The sequence below is a fragment of the Bos javanicus genome, chromosome 3 (genome assembly GCF_032452875.1).
Source record: "Bos javanicus breed banteng chromosome 3, ARS-OSU_banteng_1.0, whole genome shotgun sequence".
NCBI classification, from domain to species: Eukaryota; Metazoa; Chordata; class Mammalia; order Artiodactyla; family Bovidae; genus Bos; species Bos javanicus.
In genome coordinates this window covers 119,210,627-119,228,791 of record NC_083870.1, presented here as the reverse complement: position 1 = coordinate 119,228,791, position 18,165 = coordinate 119,210,627, and the positions used below count along the sequence as shown (strand labels likewise).

The 18,165-nt window shown below is 40.8% G+C and overlaps 1 long non-coding RNA gene across 1 annotated transcript in view; it reads left to right on the top strand.

Moving 5' to 3' along the window:
* The window catches only part of LOC133245376 (uncharacterized), a 30,362-nt gene extending 15,215 nt beyond the window's left edge, over positions 1–15,147 (top strand). Inside the window, exon 3 of the long non-coding RNA XR_009735660.1 lies at positions 13,700–15,147. This is a non-coding gene — a long non-coding RNA (uncharacterized LOC133245376). The remainder of the gene's footprint in view (positions 1–13,699) is intronic.
* Positions 15,148–18,165: the final 3,018 nt, after the last annotated feature.

The following is an 18,165-nucleotide window of genomic DNA, read 5'->3' as shown; positions in this document are numbered from 1 at the left end:
GTGTCATCTGCATATCTGAGGTTACTGATATTTCTCCCAGCAATCTCGATTCCAGCTTGTGCTTCTTCCAGCCCAGTGTTTCTCATGATATACTCTGCATATAAGTTAAATAAGCAGGGTGACAATATACAGCCTTGACACACTCCTTTTCCTATTTGGAACCAGTCTGTTGTTCCATGTCCAGTTCTAACTGTTGCTTCCTGACCTGCATACAGATTTCTCAGGAGGCAGACTCCTCCACTGTCTCATTCTGTCTGAAACACCTGCCTAGCCCTGTCCACCGTGCGGGGGTCACTAGCTCTCTCGTCTCGCCAGGGACCCTCTGTGGCCTGCTCTGCTGTGACTGTTTCCTCCTCTGTGCCGTCAGCAGCCTGATCATGCCCCCTCTTGCTGTCCTGGTCATGTCAAACTGCAGGTACTTGATTCCATGTCTGTGGCCTGAGGCTGGCCTTGGTCTGTTATTTGTGCACCCCCAGCATGGGGTCTGTGCCCTAGTAGCCCGTGCTCAGGGTCTGGTGGTACTGATCTGACCCTGAGCAATGCATGGAAAGTGAAGTAGACAGTGGTGCTCTCTGTTTATAATGAAAACTGTCCCTTTAGTCTAAATGGCCCTGCAGCCCACAGGCAGGGCTGGTCAGGCGGGAGGGTACCCCCACTTCCCCTGCCGAGAGGAGACCTGAGTGCTTACTGTATACACGGCCCTGCTGCCCCTTACACACATGGTCTCCTCCCACTCCTGCAGCCCCTCCGGGTGGCTGCCCTGACCTTACCCTGTCCGGGTGAGGGTCGTGACTCACTCAAGCCCACACATGCAGGATCTGCTTGCCCAGGTCTCCTGAGCTCCTGACCCAGGTCTGTGCTGCATCTGAGGTGGCATCGAGGACCCCCACCCCTCCCCATTCACCTCTGGCTTCCCACGCCGTGAAGCGCCAGTGGGGAGTGGGTAGGGGAGGATGCTGTGGTGTCAGCGAGCGTCAGGCCAGTGCTCTGGGTTCTGGAGTGGGAAGGCCCTGGGTCTTGGTGGAAGCAGGGGAGTCTATCAGCTCACCTGCCCGCCCAGCTCCTGTTGCATCACCCAGGCAGCAGGTCAGGCCCCTACCCTGGGGTCACTGCTGGGGAGACCTCTCTACTGGGCATGGTGAAACTTGCTGCCTCCAGTGGCTAATTAGGTGAGCCGCTTTGCGTCCCAGCCTCTGCGGTAAACTGGGACTCCGTGTGCTCCTGGGGCCCCAGTCACCTGCCCTTGTCTGATCCTGCTTCACCTCAAGGTCCAGTGAGCAAAGCCCAGAAGCCCCTCAGCTTCCAGAGGGGCAAACAGGAGCCAAGCCCAGAGCCCCCGTGACCTCAGTGGACATGTCCCCCGGGGTGGCAGGGGTGGATGCCGGGGTCCAAAGCTGCTCCATCGCCCCCCCTCCTCCACCCAAAGTGCGCTGCTCTGTCTTAAATGGCTGCTGAGGAGCAAATCCTCCTCTGGACCCCTCTGGGCTCCTCCCTCCAGTGGATCCTGACCTTGTGCAAGTCACTCCCCATGAGAGAGAGAAGACCACCCTAAATATATTTCTTTCCCGGGGGAGGATGGAGGAAAGTGAAGCATGATAACTGAACAATCTTGATTCTCAAAACCATAAAAGTGTCTGACAAAGTCAGGCAAATAGAAGGTGTTTGGAGCCAGCTGTGAGGATGCCCCTGTGTCTTTGCCAATCCCTGACCTAACCTTGGCCAGCAGTTTGATGTCCACTTCTGAAACCATGAGGGGAGGAGGTGGCATCAGCGAGCATGTGCATTTTGTAGAAGTTGATTTTTCCTTACAAAAATACGGTCACACTACACATCAGGCCTGCGATTTTTTAACCAAACACTGTAATCTTTGTCCTTCTAAGCCAGGCTTTCAGTGTCTCCAATGTATGGGAAGATCACAGTTTGTTGACTGAACTCCACGAAAATGAATATTTAGGACATCACATTATTTTTTTGTTGTTGTTACGTAAAGAACACTTAGAGACCTACTGCCTAACAAAATTTAACGTGTTGGCTGTGGGTACAATATTGTACAGCAGAACTCTAGAGCTTATTCATCTTGTTTGGATGAAAATTTATGCCTCCTAAATAATAGCTCTGCCCAGTTGCACTGCAACCACCTGCTTACTGTTTGATTCTATGAATTTGAGCATTTTAGGTACCTCAAATGGGTGGAATAATACAATTTTGTGATTGGCTTATTTTACTTAGCATAATAAACCCATGCTTTTGCATAGTGCAAAATTTCCCTTTGTAAAAAATGTTTTATTTTTTAAGTTATGGAAGTATGATAACACATTTACAGGAGACTTGGAAAATACAGAACAGGTTACATATAGTTCCACTATGTATTATAATTATTTTTTAACTAGATAAGATTTTTAGTTGGAGTTTCAATATTAATAGAAAAAATTAATTATTATTTTCTCAAAAATTCATAGAACAGACAAAAAGTAGAAGGATATAGTAGACCTGAAAAGCACTATATACCAATTCAATATAGTTAAGATTTACAGTTCTAATGAGGTGGATGAAACTGGAGCCTATTATACAGAGTGAAGTAAGCCAGAAGGAAAAACATAAATACAATATACTAACGCATATATATGGAATTTAGAAAGATAGTAACAATAACCCGGTGTACCAGACAGCAAAAGAGACACTGATGTATAGAACAGTCTTATGGACTCTGTGGGAGAGGGAGAGGGTGGGAAGATTTGGGAGAATGGCATTGAAACATGTAAAATATCATGTAAGAAACGAGTTGCCAGTCCAGGTTCGATGCACGATACTGGATGCTTGGGGCTAGTGCACTGGGACGACCCAGAGGGATGGTATGGGGAGGGAGGAGGGAGGAGGGTTCAGGATGGGGAGCACGTGTATACCTGTGGCAGATTCATTTTGATATTTGGCAAAACTAATACAATTATGTAAAATTTAAAAATAAAATAAAGTTAAAAAAAAAAAAAAGATTTACACAATTTTCACACAACAGCAGGATACAAATTCTATTCAAGTTCCCATAGACTATAAACAAGGAGACACTGGAACATATCCAGGGACATAAAACAAGGTGCAGAAATTTCATTGTGTAGAGGCATTGAAATCACACATAGGCTGCTCTCTTATTACTGTGGAATTATGTTAGAAGTAACTATCAAAAATATTTGAAAACAGCCCACATATTTTCAATTGCAGTGTGACGTTTTCCGAGAGAGCTCTTTGAGTTAGCCGTTGAAAACCTTGATAAAATTAAAAGAATGGAAAAGCACAGAGGGTGACTGTAGAGAAGGAAGTCTTTAAATGAGTAATTAATATCAAAATGATTAGTTAATCTCAAAGATATTTTTAAAAACCCAATTTTTGGAAATTAAATGTCCACTTTTAAATGATGGGTGTGTCTAAGATGCCAAAACAAGGAAAATTTGAAGACATTTGTAACAATAAAAATGAAAAGAACTTGTCAGAATTTGTTGCATGTGCTGAAGCTGCTCAATGCAACTAAATACAACGTGGACTCTTGAATAAGGTGTGCAAAGCAACAATGGACACTAGCATAAAATTTGTGAACAAAACTTCCCTTTTCTGAAAGGGTAAATAGTATTCCACTGTACGTACAGACAGCAGTTTCTTTGTTCATTCACTTGTTGATGGACAGCTGGATTGTGTCCACGTCTTGGCAGCTGTGAATACTGCAGCAGTGAACACAGGAATGCTAAAATCTCTTCCAGATGCTGATTTCAATTCTTTTGGAAAAATACCCAGAAAAGGGATTGTTCGTTCATGTGTAGTTCTAGTTGTCATTTTTTGAGAAACGTTTATACTTTTTACATAGACGTGCATCACTCTGCGTTCTCATCCACACTGTACGGTTTCTCCACATCCTTGCCAAAATCCGTTGCCTTGCATTTTCAGTTTTGAAAATAGCCATCCTGACAAGTATTAGATGATGTTTCACTTTGCTTTTGATTTGAATTTCCCTGATGATTAGTGATGTTGAGCATTTTTCAGCGTGTCTGTTGAATATTTGTATGAATATGTCTTCTTTGGAGAACTGTCTACTTAAGTCCTTAGCCTATTTATGTTTTTGTCCCTATGTTGTGTCCGACTTTATGTGATTGCATGAACTTGCAGCACGCCAGGCTTCCCTGTCGTTCACTATCCCTCAGAGTTTGCCCAAATTCATGTCCACTAAGATAGTGATGCCATCCAACCATCTCAACCTCTGTGTCCCCTTCTCCTCTTGCCCTCAATCTTTCCCAGCATCAGGATCTTTTCCAATGAGTCAGCTCTTGACATCAGGTGGCCAAAGTATCTGAACTTCAGCTTTAGCATCAATCCTTCCAATGAATATTCAGGGTTGATTTTCTTTAGGATTGACTGGTTTGATCTCCTTGCAGTCCAAGGGACCCTCAAGAGTCTTCTCCAACAACACAGTTTGAAAGCAAAAATTCTCCAGCACTCAGCCTTCTTTATGGTCCAACTCTCACATCCATACATGACTACTGGAAAAACTATAGCTTTGACTATACAGACCTTTGTCAGGAAAGTGATGTCTCTGATTTTTAATACACTGTCTAAATTTGTCATAGCTTTTCTTCCAAGTTTTTCTTCCACCCTTATGGCAGAAAGAGAAGGAAAACTAAAGAGCCTCTTGATGATGTGAAAGAGGAGAGTGAAAAAGCTGGTTTAAAACTCAACATTTGAAAAACTAAAATCATGGCATCTGGTCCCATCACTTCATGGCAAAGAGATGGGGAAACAGTGGAATACACTTTATTTTGGGGGGGGCTCCAAAATCACTGCAGATGGTGACTGCAGCCATGAAATTCAAAGACACTTGCTCCTTGGAAGAAAAGCTATGACCAACCTAGGCAGCATATTAAAAAGCAGAGAAATTACCTTGCCAACAAGGTTATAGTTTTTCCTGTAGTCAGGTATGGATGTGAGAGTTTGACCATAAAGAAAGCTGAGTTCCAAAGAACTGATGCTTTTGAATTGTGGTGTTGGAGAAGACTCTTGAGAGTCCCTTGGACTGCAAGGAGATTCAACCAGTCCATCCTAAAGGAGATCAGTCCTGAATATTCTTTGGAAGGATTGATGCTGAAGCTGAAACTCCAATACTTTGGCCACCTAATTAGAAGAATTGATTCACTAAAAAAGACCCTGATGCTGGGAAAGATTGAAGGTGGGAGGAGAAGGGGATGACAGAGGATGAGATGGTTGGATGCCATCACCGCCACAATGGACATGAGTTTGAGTAAACTCTTGAAGTTGGTGAGGGACAGTGAAGCCTGGCATGCTTCAGTCCATGGGGTCACAAAGAGTTGGACACGACTCAACTGAACTGAACTTTCTTCCAAGGAGCAAGTGTCTTTGAATTTCATGGCTGCAGTCACCATCTGCAGTGATTCTGGAGCCCAAGAAAATGAAATCCATCACTGTTTCCACTTTTCCCCCATCTGTTTGCCATGAAGTGATGGGAGTGGATGCTCTGATCTTAGTTTTTTGAATGCTGATTTTTAAGCCAGCTTTTTCACTCCCTCTTTCTCCCATATCAAGAGGTTCTTTAGTTCCTCTTCAGTTTCTACCATTAGAGTGGAATCATCTGCCTATGTGAGGTTGTTTATATTTCTCCTGGAAATCTTGGTTCCAGCTTGTGATTCATCCAGCCTTGTATTTCACATGATGTACTCTGCATATAAGTTAAGTTAAGCAGGGTGACAATATACAGCCTTGACATACCCCTTTCCCAATTTTGAACCAGCCTGTTGTTCCATGTCTAGTTGTAACTGTTACTTCTTGACCTGCAAACAGGTTTCTCGGGAGGCAGGTAAGATAGTCTGGTATTCCCACCTCTTGAAGAACTTTCCACAATTTGTTGTGACCCACACAGTCAAAGTCTTTACTGTAGTCAATGAAACAGAAGTAGATGCTTTTCTGGATTTCCCTTGCTTTTTCTCTGATTCAGCAAATGTTGGCAATTTGACCTCTGGTTCCTCTGCCTTTTCTAAATTCAGCTTGTTTGAATTGTAGGAATTCTTTAAGTATTTGGAGATTAACCTCCTATCAGATATATGTGCTGTGCTTTTTGCTCAGTCGTGTCCCTCTTTGTGATCCCATGAACTGTAACCCACAAGGCTGCTCTGTCCATGGGATTCTCCAGGCAAGGATACTGGAGTGGGCTGTCACGCCCTCTTGCAGGGGATCTTCCTGACCCAGGGATTGAACCTAGATCTCTTGCATTGCCGGCACATTCTTTACCATCTGAGCCACCAGGGAAGCCCTATCAGATAGTTTGCAAATATTTTCTTTCATATCCATTTTACTTTGTTGAGTGTTTCCTTTGTTGTTCAGCTTTTTAGTTTGATATAATCCTATTCATCTGTTTTATTTATAAATTAATTTTTACTGGAGTATATTGTGGGTGGGGTGAATTTGGAGATAGGGATTGACATACATACACTATTGGTACTGCATAAACGAAGATCATGGCATCCGGTCCCATCACTTCATGGGAAATAGATGGGGAAACAGTGGAAACAGTGTCAGACTTTAGTTTTTTGGGCTCCAAAATCACTGCAGATGGTGACTGCAGCCATGAAATTAAAAGACGCTTACTCCTTGGAAGGAAAGTTATGACCAACCTAGATAGCATATTCAAACGCAGAGACATTACTTTGCCAACAAAGGTCTGTCTAGCCAAGGCTATGGTTTTTCCTGTGGTCATGTATGGATGTGAGAGTTGGACTGTGAAGAAGGCTGAGCATGGAAGAATTGATGCTTTTGAACTGTGATGTTGGAGAAGACTCTTGAGAGTCCGTTGGACTGCAAGGAAATCCAACCAGTCCATTCTGAAGGAGATCAGCCCTGGGATTTCTTTGGAAGGAATGATGCTGAAGCTGAAACTGCAGTACTTTGGCCACCTCATGCGAAGAGTTGACTCATTGGAAAACTCTGATGCTGGGAGGGATTGGGGGCAGGAGGAGAAGGGGATGACAGAGGATGAGATGGCTGGATGGCATCACTGACTCGATGGACATGAGTCTCAGTGAACTCCGAGAGTTGGTGATGGACAGGGAGGCCTGGCATGCTGCAATTCATGGGGTTGCAAAGAGACACAACTGAGCGACTGAACTGAACTGATAGAATAGGTAACAAATGAGAACGTATTGTATAACATTCTCTGTGGTGTTATACATGTTCTGTGTATAACTCCATGTTCTGTGGTGACCTAAATGGGAAGGAAATCCAAAAAAGAGGAGCTGTATGTATAGGTATAGCTGATTTACTTATGTATCCTGTATACGTACACTGTAAAGCAAAGATAATCGGGTATATGTACACATATAGCTCCTCTTATAGCTACACACAGCTCCTCTTTTTTGGATTTCCTTCCCATCTAGGTCACCACAGAAGATGGGGTAGCGTTACACAATAGTTGTTCATTTGTTATCTGATCTGTACGCAGTGTCAGTAGTGTCCGTATGTCAACCCCCATCTCCCAGTTCACCCCCCACCCCCCTTCCCCCACTTGGTGCCCATATATTTGTTCTCTACATCTGTCTCTATTTCTGTTTTGCAAATAAGATTATCTATACCGTTTTTCTAGATTCCACAAGCATGTGTTTGCACCAGCTGAACCAGGTATTCGATAGGCGAAGATCAGGAAACAATTGCTTAATTAAATGTTAATTAAGGATATAAAGAGTAATAGAATGAGGATAACTCAGTAAAGTTCAGTGGAGAAAAGAGGCTGAAATAAGGATAGCTCAGTGAGGAAATTCAGTGGAGAAAAGAGGCTGAAATAAGGATAGCTCAGTGAGGAAATTCAGTGGAGAAAAGAGGCTGAATAATTCAGCCAGAAGGTAAGAGAAAGAACGACATGGTGAGACCAAGTTTCGGTGAACAAGGCCACTTTATTTTTCAAAGTAGTTTTTATACCTTAAGTTATGCACAGAGGATAATGGGGGAAGGGTAGAGTCTTGCAGCAAACCAGGCTTTCTTCCTGCAAACTTATCATATGCAAAAGCTTAGGTGATTTGCATCATCTTCTGGCCTGGAGGCCTGTTAACATTTTAAGACCTTTTCTTCAGAAAACTTATTTTTCTCTAAAGGTGATTGGTCAGGAGCCACCCTCCAAAAGCATTAGATAAAGTTGCATTCCTACAGAGCAAAGGTGTGGTGGGCTACATTAACTCAAGGGTCCCAGGTTACAAACATTAAAGCTACTATTTACACCAATTATATTAACCAATACACTGCCAGGGACACAGCAGGTAAGGGATATGGAGACTTAGCAGCAAACATTGGCCCAACAAGTGAAAATCCCTTCATCAATACAATTTCTAATCAATCTTTTAACTACTCAAAAGAATCTGTGTTTAGACAGTTAGAACATCTCCTGCTTCTCACAGTTGGGAGGCTCTGAACAATCACATGTTGCCGGAAAAACCTATTCAGGCAGGCTAGAGGATTTCCAAGGAGTTTGTAGGTTAAACACTGTCACACCCAGGAATTATTAACTGGAGCTGTAAGCTAACTTTTCAGAGAGGTAGTGGGGGACAGCCTAAAGCAGAAAGTAGGCAGACTATATGCTCGATTTCCAGGGGGACTCCTGAGGCTCGATCCCGCCTTTGCGTATGCCGAGCCTCCTTCCTCATGACCTTTGTCATGGGCGGAGTTCCTCACGCTGGCTCCCGGCAGTGATAGAATTCCAGTTGAGCTATTCCAGATCCTGAAAAGTGCTGCACTCAATATGCAATATGCACTCAATATGCAATATGCCGGCTCCCGGCATGTGTTAATATACAATATTTGTTTCTCTCTGCCGATTTTCTTCACTTAGTATGATAATCATGTCAATTCACGTTTCTGCAAGTGGCGTGGCTTTGTTCTTTTTAATGACTGATTAATATTCTATCACATGTATGTACCACGTTGTCTTTATCCATTACTCGGTTGATGGACATTTAGGTTGATTCCACATCCTGGCTACTGCAAATCATGCTGCAATGAACACTGGGGTGCATATGCCTTTCTGAATTACGGTTCATCCTGGGTATATGCCCAGTACTGGATTGCTGGGTCATGTGGTAATTCTATTTTTAATTTTTTAAGGAACAGTTCTCCATAGTGACTGTGTCAATTTACATTCCTGCCACCAGTGCAGGAGTGTTCCTTTTTTCCCACACCCTCTCTAGCATTTATTGTTTGTAGATTTTTTAATAATGGCCATTCTGACAGATGTGAGATGATACCTCATTATAGCTTTGATTTGCATTTCTCTAATAGTTAATGATATTTAGCATTTTCCCATGTGTTTGTTGATCATCTGTATATCTTCTTTGGAAAAATGTCTATTTAAGTCTTCCACCCATTTTTTTATTGGATTGTTTGTTTTTTGATATTGAGCTGCATGAGCTGTTTGCATATTTTGGAGATTAACTTGTCACTTGCTTCATTTACAAATGTTTTCTCTCATTCTGAGGGTTGTCTTTTCATCTTGTTTATAGGTTCCTTTGTTATGCAAAAGCTTTTAAGTTTAATTAGGTCCCATTTGCTAATTGTCATTTATATTTTCATTGCTCTAGGAGGTAGGTTGAAAAAGAGATACTAAAATTTATATCAGAGTGTTCTGCCTATGTTTTCTTCTAAGAGTTTTATAGTGTTTGACCTTACATTAAGGTCTCTAATCCATTTTGAGTTTATTTTTGTGTATGGCATTAGTGAGTGTTCTAATTTCATTGTTTTATAAGCAGCTGTCTAGTTTTTCCAGCACCCTTGATTGAAGAGGCTGTCTTTTCTTCATTGTATATTCTTGCTTCCTTTTTCAAAGATTAGATGATAATATGTGCATGGGTTTATCTCTGGGTTTTCTATCCTGTGGTTTTTATTTCCATTTTTGTGCCAGTACCATGCTGTGCTGTGCTTAGTCACTCGTTGTGTCCAACTCTTTGCAACCCCATGGACTGTAGCCCACCAGGCTCCTCTGTTCATGGGGATTCTCCAGGCCAGAGTACTGGAATGGGTTGCCATGCCCTCCTCCAGGGGATCTTCCTGACCCAAGTATCGAACCCAGGTCTCCTGCATTGCAGGTGATTCTTTACCATCTGAGCCACCAGGGAAGCCCAAGAATACTGAGGTGGGTTGCCATGCCCTCCTCCGGGGGACCTTCCTGACCCAGGTTTTGAACCCAGGCCCCCTGCATTGCAGGTGGATTCATTACCAGCTGAGGCACCAGGGAAGCCCAAGAATACTGAGGTGGGTTGCCATGCCCTCCTCCGGGGGACCTTCCTGACCCAGGTATTGAACCCAGGCCCCCTGCACTGCAGGTGCTTCATTACTAGCTGAGGCAGCAGGGCAGCCCGTACTGTCTTTTCTACTGTAGTTTGTAGTATAGTCTGAAGTCAGGGAGCTTGATTACTCTAGCTCTGCTTTTCTTCCTCGAGATTGCTTTGGCTATTTAGTCTTTTGTGTTTCCATACAAATTATAAAAATTTTTGCTTTAGTTCTGAATATCATTGGTGATTTGATAGTTCCACTTGTTTAGTTTTCCTTATGTTGTCTGTACCAAGACGAAAATCTTGAAGATTTTCTCTTATATTTTCATCTATGAGTTTTACCATTTCAGTTTTCATGTTTAAGCCTTTAATCTATTTCAAGTTAATGTTTGTGTGTGGTGTAAGATAAGGATCCAATTTCATTCTTTTGCATGTGATATACAATTTTCCTAACACTATTTGTTGAAGAAACTATGCTTTCCCTCTTATGTATTTTTGGCACCCATGTCAAAGATCAGTTGATCATATATGCATTGATTTCTTTCTGGGTTGTCTATCCTGTCCCACTGATCTGTAAATCTGTCTGTATGCCAGTATCATGCTCTTTTGAATATTGTAGTTTTGTAATATATTTTAGAACTAGGACATGTAATACTTTCAACTGTGTTCTTCTTTCTTAAGAATGATTTGCATATTCATAGTCCTTTGTGATTCAATATGAATCCAGAAAAAATTTTTCTATTTCTTTAAAAAGTGTCATTGAGATTTTGATAGAAATCGTGTTTAATCTGTAGATCATTTTAGGTAGTATGGGCATTTTAAGAATATTGAATCTTTAAACAGTGATTGGAATGACTCTGAAGGTGGAGGAATGGGCTACAAGCCGAGGAATGGAAGCAGGCTGTAGGAGCTGAAGAAGGCATGGAAACTGATTTTCCTCTACAGCTTGCAGGAGGAACACAGTTCAAGAGACAATTTCATTTTGACCCATTGAAACTGACTTGGGCTTCTGCCTTCCAAAACTGTAAGAGGATAAACTCATGTGTATTTTTTTTCAATGTTAAATCTTTAACAGTCTCATGCTCTACTGACTGAGCTAGCTGGGCCATACAAAAAGATATTATATCTTTGGAGAAAAACACATTAATGTTTCACTACTGTCTACTGTATGATTCTAATAGATACATTTTATCAAGTGAAAACATTGCCATGAAGTTTCATATAAATACTACTTTAGCTGGATTACCTAAGTTTTGATATGCAGAGTTTTCCGTATCATTTAGTTTTATGTACTTACCTTTTAATTATCTCTTCTTTGACTTGAGAGTTACTTAAAAGACTGTGTCTTAAATTTCCCAATATTTAAATTTTATTTCTTATGGACATCTACTTAAAGACAGTTAATTAGGTTATTCTTGACCAGCTGGGAAGACCAAGAATACTGGAGTGGGCAGCCTATCCCTCCTCCAGGGGATCTTGCTGACCGGGGAATCAAACCAGGGCCTCCTGCATTGCAAGCAGGTTCTTTACCACCTGAGCTACCAGGGAAGCCCTAAAAGCAATGTATGCATATGTTCTTAGTCACTCCAGTCATGTCTGACTCTCTGCAACCCTGTGGATTGCAGCCACCAGGTTTCTCTGTCCATGGGATTCTCCAGGCAAGAATACTGGAGTGGGTTGCCTTGCCCTCCTCCAGGGGATCTTCCCAACCCAGGGATGGAACCCAGATCTCCCACACTGCAGGCAGACTGTTCACCGTCTGAGCCATCAGGGAAGCCCATATGCACCCAACGTAGGTGCACCTAAATATATAAAGTAAGAATTAACAGGCATGAAGGAAGAAACAGACAATACAACAATAGCAGGAAATTTCAGTGGCCCCCTTTTAGCAATGTGTAAATTATCCAGACAGAAAATCAAGAAGGAAACATCAGACTTTAACATTAGAGCAGATGGACTTAACATTTACCAAACATTCCATCCCACAGCAACAGAATGCACGCTCTTCTCAGTCACACATGAAGTATTCTCCAGGACAGACCAGATGTTAGGTCACAAAAAAAAAAATGTTTTAATACATTTAAGGAGACTGAAATCAGGTTAAGTACTTATTCTTACCACAAATGTATGAATCTAGAAATTAAATACAAGAAGAAAACTAGATAGTTCACAGTTATATGGGGCTTAAACATTATACTACTGAAAAACCAACACATCAAAGATGAAATCAAGAGAGAAATAAAAAGTCTATTGAGACAAGTGAAAATACAGCATATCAAAGCTTGTGAGATGCAGCAAAAACAATTCTAAGAAGGAAGTTAATGATAATATGTACCTACATTCAGAAATAGGAAAGAGCTCAAACAACATAACCATACAATTCAAGGAACTAGCAAAAGCAAAAAAAAAAGCTCAAAGTTAGTAGAAGAATTTCTTACTTTATTACTTTTCAATTAATTTATGATTTCCCTTTTTATTTTCTCTTTAACTCAAGGCACATTTAGAAACATGTTTCTAAGTCTCCAAAAGTTAGGATTTTCCCCCTTTGAATAAATATTTTAAATTTTATTGTATGTGACCAAATGACTTTTAAAAAATATTTATATATTTTTAATTGATTGATGATTGGCTTACAATATGGGCTTCCCTGATGGCTCAGCTGGTAAAGAATCAGCCTGCAATGTGGGAGACCTGGGTTCAATCCCTGGGTTGGGAAGAGAAGGGAAAGGCTACCCACTCCAGTATTCTGGCCTGGAGAATTCCATGGACTGTAGAGTCAATGGGGTCGCAAAGAGTTGGACACGACTGAGCGACTTTCACTTTCACTTTACAATATTGGTTTGATTTCTGCCGTACATCAGCATGAATTAGCCACTTAAACTTATGAAGATTTCAATCTATGTCAAAGCAAAGATGTAATTTTGGAATATTCTATAAAATAAACAAACAAAATAAACCCAATATATGCTTTTTAAACTGAAATATATTCAATGTGCAATATTATGTTATAGATGTACAATATAGTGATTCACAATTTCTAAATGTTTTACTTAATTTATGTTTAGTATAAAATATTGGCTATATTCCCTATGCTGTGCAATACATTCTTGTGGATTATATAGGTAATAATTTATACCTCTTAACCCCTTCCCCTATATAAGCCCTACTCCCTTCCCTCTCCCCACTGGTAACCAGTAGTTTGTTCTCTATATCTGTGAGTATGTTTCTTTTTTCTTATATTCACTAATTTGCAGAGTTTTATAGATTCCACATATAAGTGATAATAATACAGTATTTGTCTTTGTCTGATTTATTTCACTTAGCGTAATGTCCTCCAAATTCAACCATGGCAAAATTTCATTCTTTTTATTTTATCCTTCTTGTGGACTACTATCTAGACCATGAAGAAGGCTGAGTGCCAGAATTTATGCTTTAGAGCTGTGGTGCTGGAGAAGACTCTAGAGAGTCCCTTGGACGGCAAGGGGATCAACCAGACAATCCTAAAGATCAGTCCCGAATGTTCATTGGAAGGACTGAGGCTAAAACTGAAGACCCAATCCTTCGGCACCGGATGTGAAGAGCCAACCCATCGGAACAGACCCTGATGCTGGGGAAGACTGAGGGCAAAAGGAGAAGGGGGGCAGCAGAGGATGAGATGGCTGGATAGCATCAGTGACCCAATAAACATGAATTTGAGCAAACTCTGGGAGATAGTAGAGGACAGAGAAGCCTGATGTGCTGCAGTCCGGGGGTCACGAAGAGTTGGACACAACTTAGTGACTGAAAATCAACTATACATACACAAATAGCACATTTCTTAAGTCATTCAGCTGTTGATGAACACTTAATTTGCTTCCTTTACTGACATTTGTAGATTGCTATGAACACTGGGATTCACATATCTTTTCAAATTAGTATCTTTTTTTTCTTTTTCTATTGTTTAGTATATTCAGTTCAGTTCAGTTGCTCAGTCATATCCAACTCTTTGCAACCCCATGAATCACAGCACGCCAGGCCTCCCTGTCCATCACCAAATCCTGGAGTCCACCCAAACCCATGTCCATCGAGTCGGTGATGCCATCCAACCATCTCATCCTCTGTCATCCCCTTCTCCTCCTGACCTCAATCTTTCCCAGCATCAGGGTCTTTTCCAACGAGTCAGATCTTTGCATCAGGTGGTCAAAATATTGGAGTTTCAGCTTCAACATCAGTCCTTCCAATGAACACCCAGGACTGAACTCCTTTAGGACGGACTGGTTGGATCTCCTTGCAGTCCAAGGGACTCTCAAGAGCCTTCTCCAACACTGTTTAAAAGCATCAATTCTTCGGCGCTCAGCTTTCTTCACAGTCCAACTCTCACATCCATACACGACCACTGGAAAAACAATAGACTTGACTAGATGGACCTTTGTTGGCAAAGTAATGTCTCTGCTTTTGAATATGCTATCTAGGTTGGTCATAACTTTCCTTCCAAAGAGTAAGCATCTTTTAATTTCATGGCTGCAATCACCATCTGCAGTGATTTTGGAGCCCAGAAAAATAAAGTCTGACACTGTTTCCACTGTTTCCCCATCTATTTCCCATGAAGTGACGGGACTGGATGCCATGACCTTAGTTTTCTAAATGTTGAGCTAAAAGCCAACTTTTTTACTCTCCTCTTTCACTTTCATCAAGAGGCTCTTTAGTTCTTCACTTTCTGCCATAAGGGTAGTGTCGTATGCATATCTGAGGTTATTGATATTTCTCCCAGCAATCTTGATTCCAGCTTGTGCTTCTTCCAGCCCAGCATTTCTCATGATGTACTCTGCATAGAAGTTAAATAAGCAGGGTGACAATATACAGCCTTGACGTACTCCTTTTCCTATTTGGAATCAGGCTGTTGTTCCATGTCCAGTTCTAACTGTTGCTTCCTGACCTGCATACAGATTTCTCAAGAGGCAGGTCAGGTGGTCTGGTATTCGCATCTCTCTCAGAATTTTCCACAGTTTATTGTGATCCACACAGTCAAAGGCTTTGGCATAGGCAATAAAGCGGGAATAGATGTTTTCTTGGGTCATGTGTTGGTTCTATTTTCACTTTTTTGAGAACCATCTATACTGTTTTCCACAATGGTTGTACCAATATGCATTTCTACCAATAGCGTACAAGGGTTCCCTCTTCCCCACACCCTTACCAACATTTGCTTCTTATGTCCATTTTGCTGACAGCCATTCTGACAAGTATGGGGTGATATCTTATTGAGGCTTTGATTTGCATTTCCCTGATAGTTAGTGATGTGAAACATCATTTCACAGCCTGTTGGCCATCTGTATTTCCTCTTTGGAAAAATGTCTTTTCAGGTCTTCTGCTCATTTTTAAATAGGATTGTTTCTTTATTTTTTTGATGTTGAGTTGTGTGAGCTGTTCATTTACTCTAGATATTAACCCCTTGTCAGTCACATCATTTGCAAATATTTTCTTGCATTCAGTATTTCTTCTTTGACCCTTCCATGCCATTTTGTTTTAGATGTAGTTTATAGATAAAGTATCAAAAAAATGTAGTTTTTTTTTTTTAATTGCACTAAGAGCAATTACTTTGTCAACAAAGGTCTGTCTAGTCAAGGCTGTGGTTTTTCCAGTAGTCATGTATGGATGTGAGAGTTGGACTGTGAGGAAAGCTGAGCACTGAAGAATTGATGCTTTTGAACTGTGGTGTTGGAGAAGACTCTTGAGAGTCCCTTGGACTGCAAGGAGAGCCAACTAGTCCATTCTAAAGGAGATCAGTCCTGGGTGTTCATTGGAACAACTGATGAAGAAGCTGAAACTCCAATACTTTGGCCACCTGATGTGAAGAGCTGATTCATTTGAAAAGACCCTGATGCTGGGAAAAATTGAGGGAGGAGATGGGGATGACAGAGGATGAGATGGTTGGATGGCATCACCGACTCAATGGACATGGGTTTGGGTAAGCTCCAGGAGTTGGTGATGGACAGGGAGGCCTGGCGTGCTGCAGTTCATGGGGTGGCAAAGAGTTGGACATGACTGAGCAATTGAACTGAACTGAAGAGCAATTCTCCATGAAAAGTTTAATTTATTACATTTTTCTTCATTGAAATTTTTGATATATTTTGATTTGTAACTCATGTATTTATTATGTTATTTGGTATTTAAAATCTGGTCATTTTTCTTACCTTTTATCAGTGAATTGTATAATTGATTTTTCTTCCACTTTTTACTCAGTATTTTGGAAATTTCACATTTATAGATATTTTTTATAGTTTCTCTTGCATTTTTAACACATATTAAACATATTTTGTATTGAATCAGAATGCGCTTCAAGAAACCAAGAACATTAGCATGCTCTTCCCCCAAACCAACTACTCTAAAATTAACATTATTTAGCACTTTAGAACCAGATTCTATTTAAAAAAAAAAAAAAAACTGTATTACATTCTATATAAAAAGTCATGGGCTTAAAAATATGTTTTACATTTTTGTTTTTCACCCTGACTTCTTTTATCCCCTGTCTCTCTCATTTTTGAACCATTTATTTTACTGGAGTGTATCACATACAATTATCTCCTTTACTTGGTAAACATGATGTACCAGAGTCTTACCTTTTTGGATCTGTGGCTACCTATACAGGACCACACTTCTCTGGCTCTGATTTCAACAAGTAGTAATTTTGAACTGTGAACAAATGCACCCTAAGAAAACTGGGGAGGAACTGGTTCATGCAGACTCGTTCAAGTAGCTCCCCAGTTAATCACCTGGCAAAGCCCTGCAGTGGTTTCTGCCTCTTGCATCTGTTAATAGAAAACCGATCATGCTTATCTTCATAGACATCTTCCCTGCGTATTTGGGGGTTTTCATCTGCACTGTCTCAGTCACTTCACAGGGCTTTTCCTTTCTAAGTAATCTATAAAATATCTGCTAACTGATGACATTACTTCTGACTTTCCTAATTATTAATGCAGTTTTACATTTTAGAAATGATCTTTTCTGTCATTTAATGAAATCTGGAGTGGACACAAAAACCAAACGTGTTTATTCAGCCATTTGTCCAATACAGTTTCAATTTGTATAACAATACAATAAGTGACACCTATTATTTGGATTTTTAATCTGAATTTTTATTAACTTCCAAATTAATTAATTTTTATTCAATGAAGAGATTGAAAAAGATTCAGAGGGTTAAAATGCATTTTAAAATTTCTAAGCACATGAGTACTAACATATCACTTTACTATATCTATCCATGGAATTCTCTAGGGAAGAATACTGGCGTGGGTAGCCATTCCCTTCTCCAGGGGATCTTCCCAACTCCAGGACTGAACCTGAGTCACCTGCACTGCAGGCATGTTCTTTACCATCTGAGCCACCAAGGAAGCCAGATATATATTTGAGTGTATTTAAATGACATGCTAATACTTAAGTGATTAGATGCTGTATTCAAATACATCTTTCAAAATAATAATCCTAATCAACCTATTCTATTCTATGCTATGCAGCTAAAATGCATTAACATGCTTATTTAAATATATTCTAACACCACTGTGAATCGAGTAGTAATAGTACCTGGTAATTGGCTCTTTTCAGAGAGCCTACTCCTAGCGATTGAACTGGGACTCAGGTCTAGGTCTTATAATACAAGCTTAGCACTGATTCTGCATGAAAGCTGCTCTTTTCTATTGCCTTCTAACCTCGCCTTATCAGAAATGAGTTAACTATGGCTTCGGACTGTTTACCAATAATACCAGAGCCTGTTTTTCCCCAACCATGAGGTAATATACTCCCTTGGGCTCTGTCTTCAAGCTAACTCTGCTGCTAACCATCCTGAAACTCTTGCCTCATTAAAGAGTTTCTAATGAGGTAATCAAACATG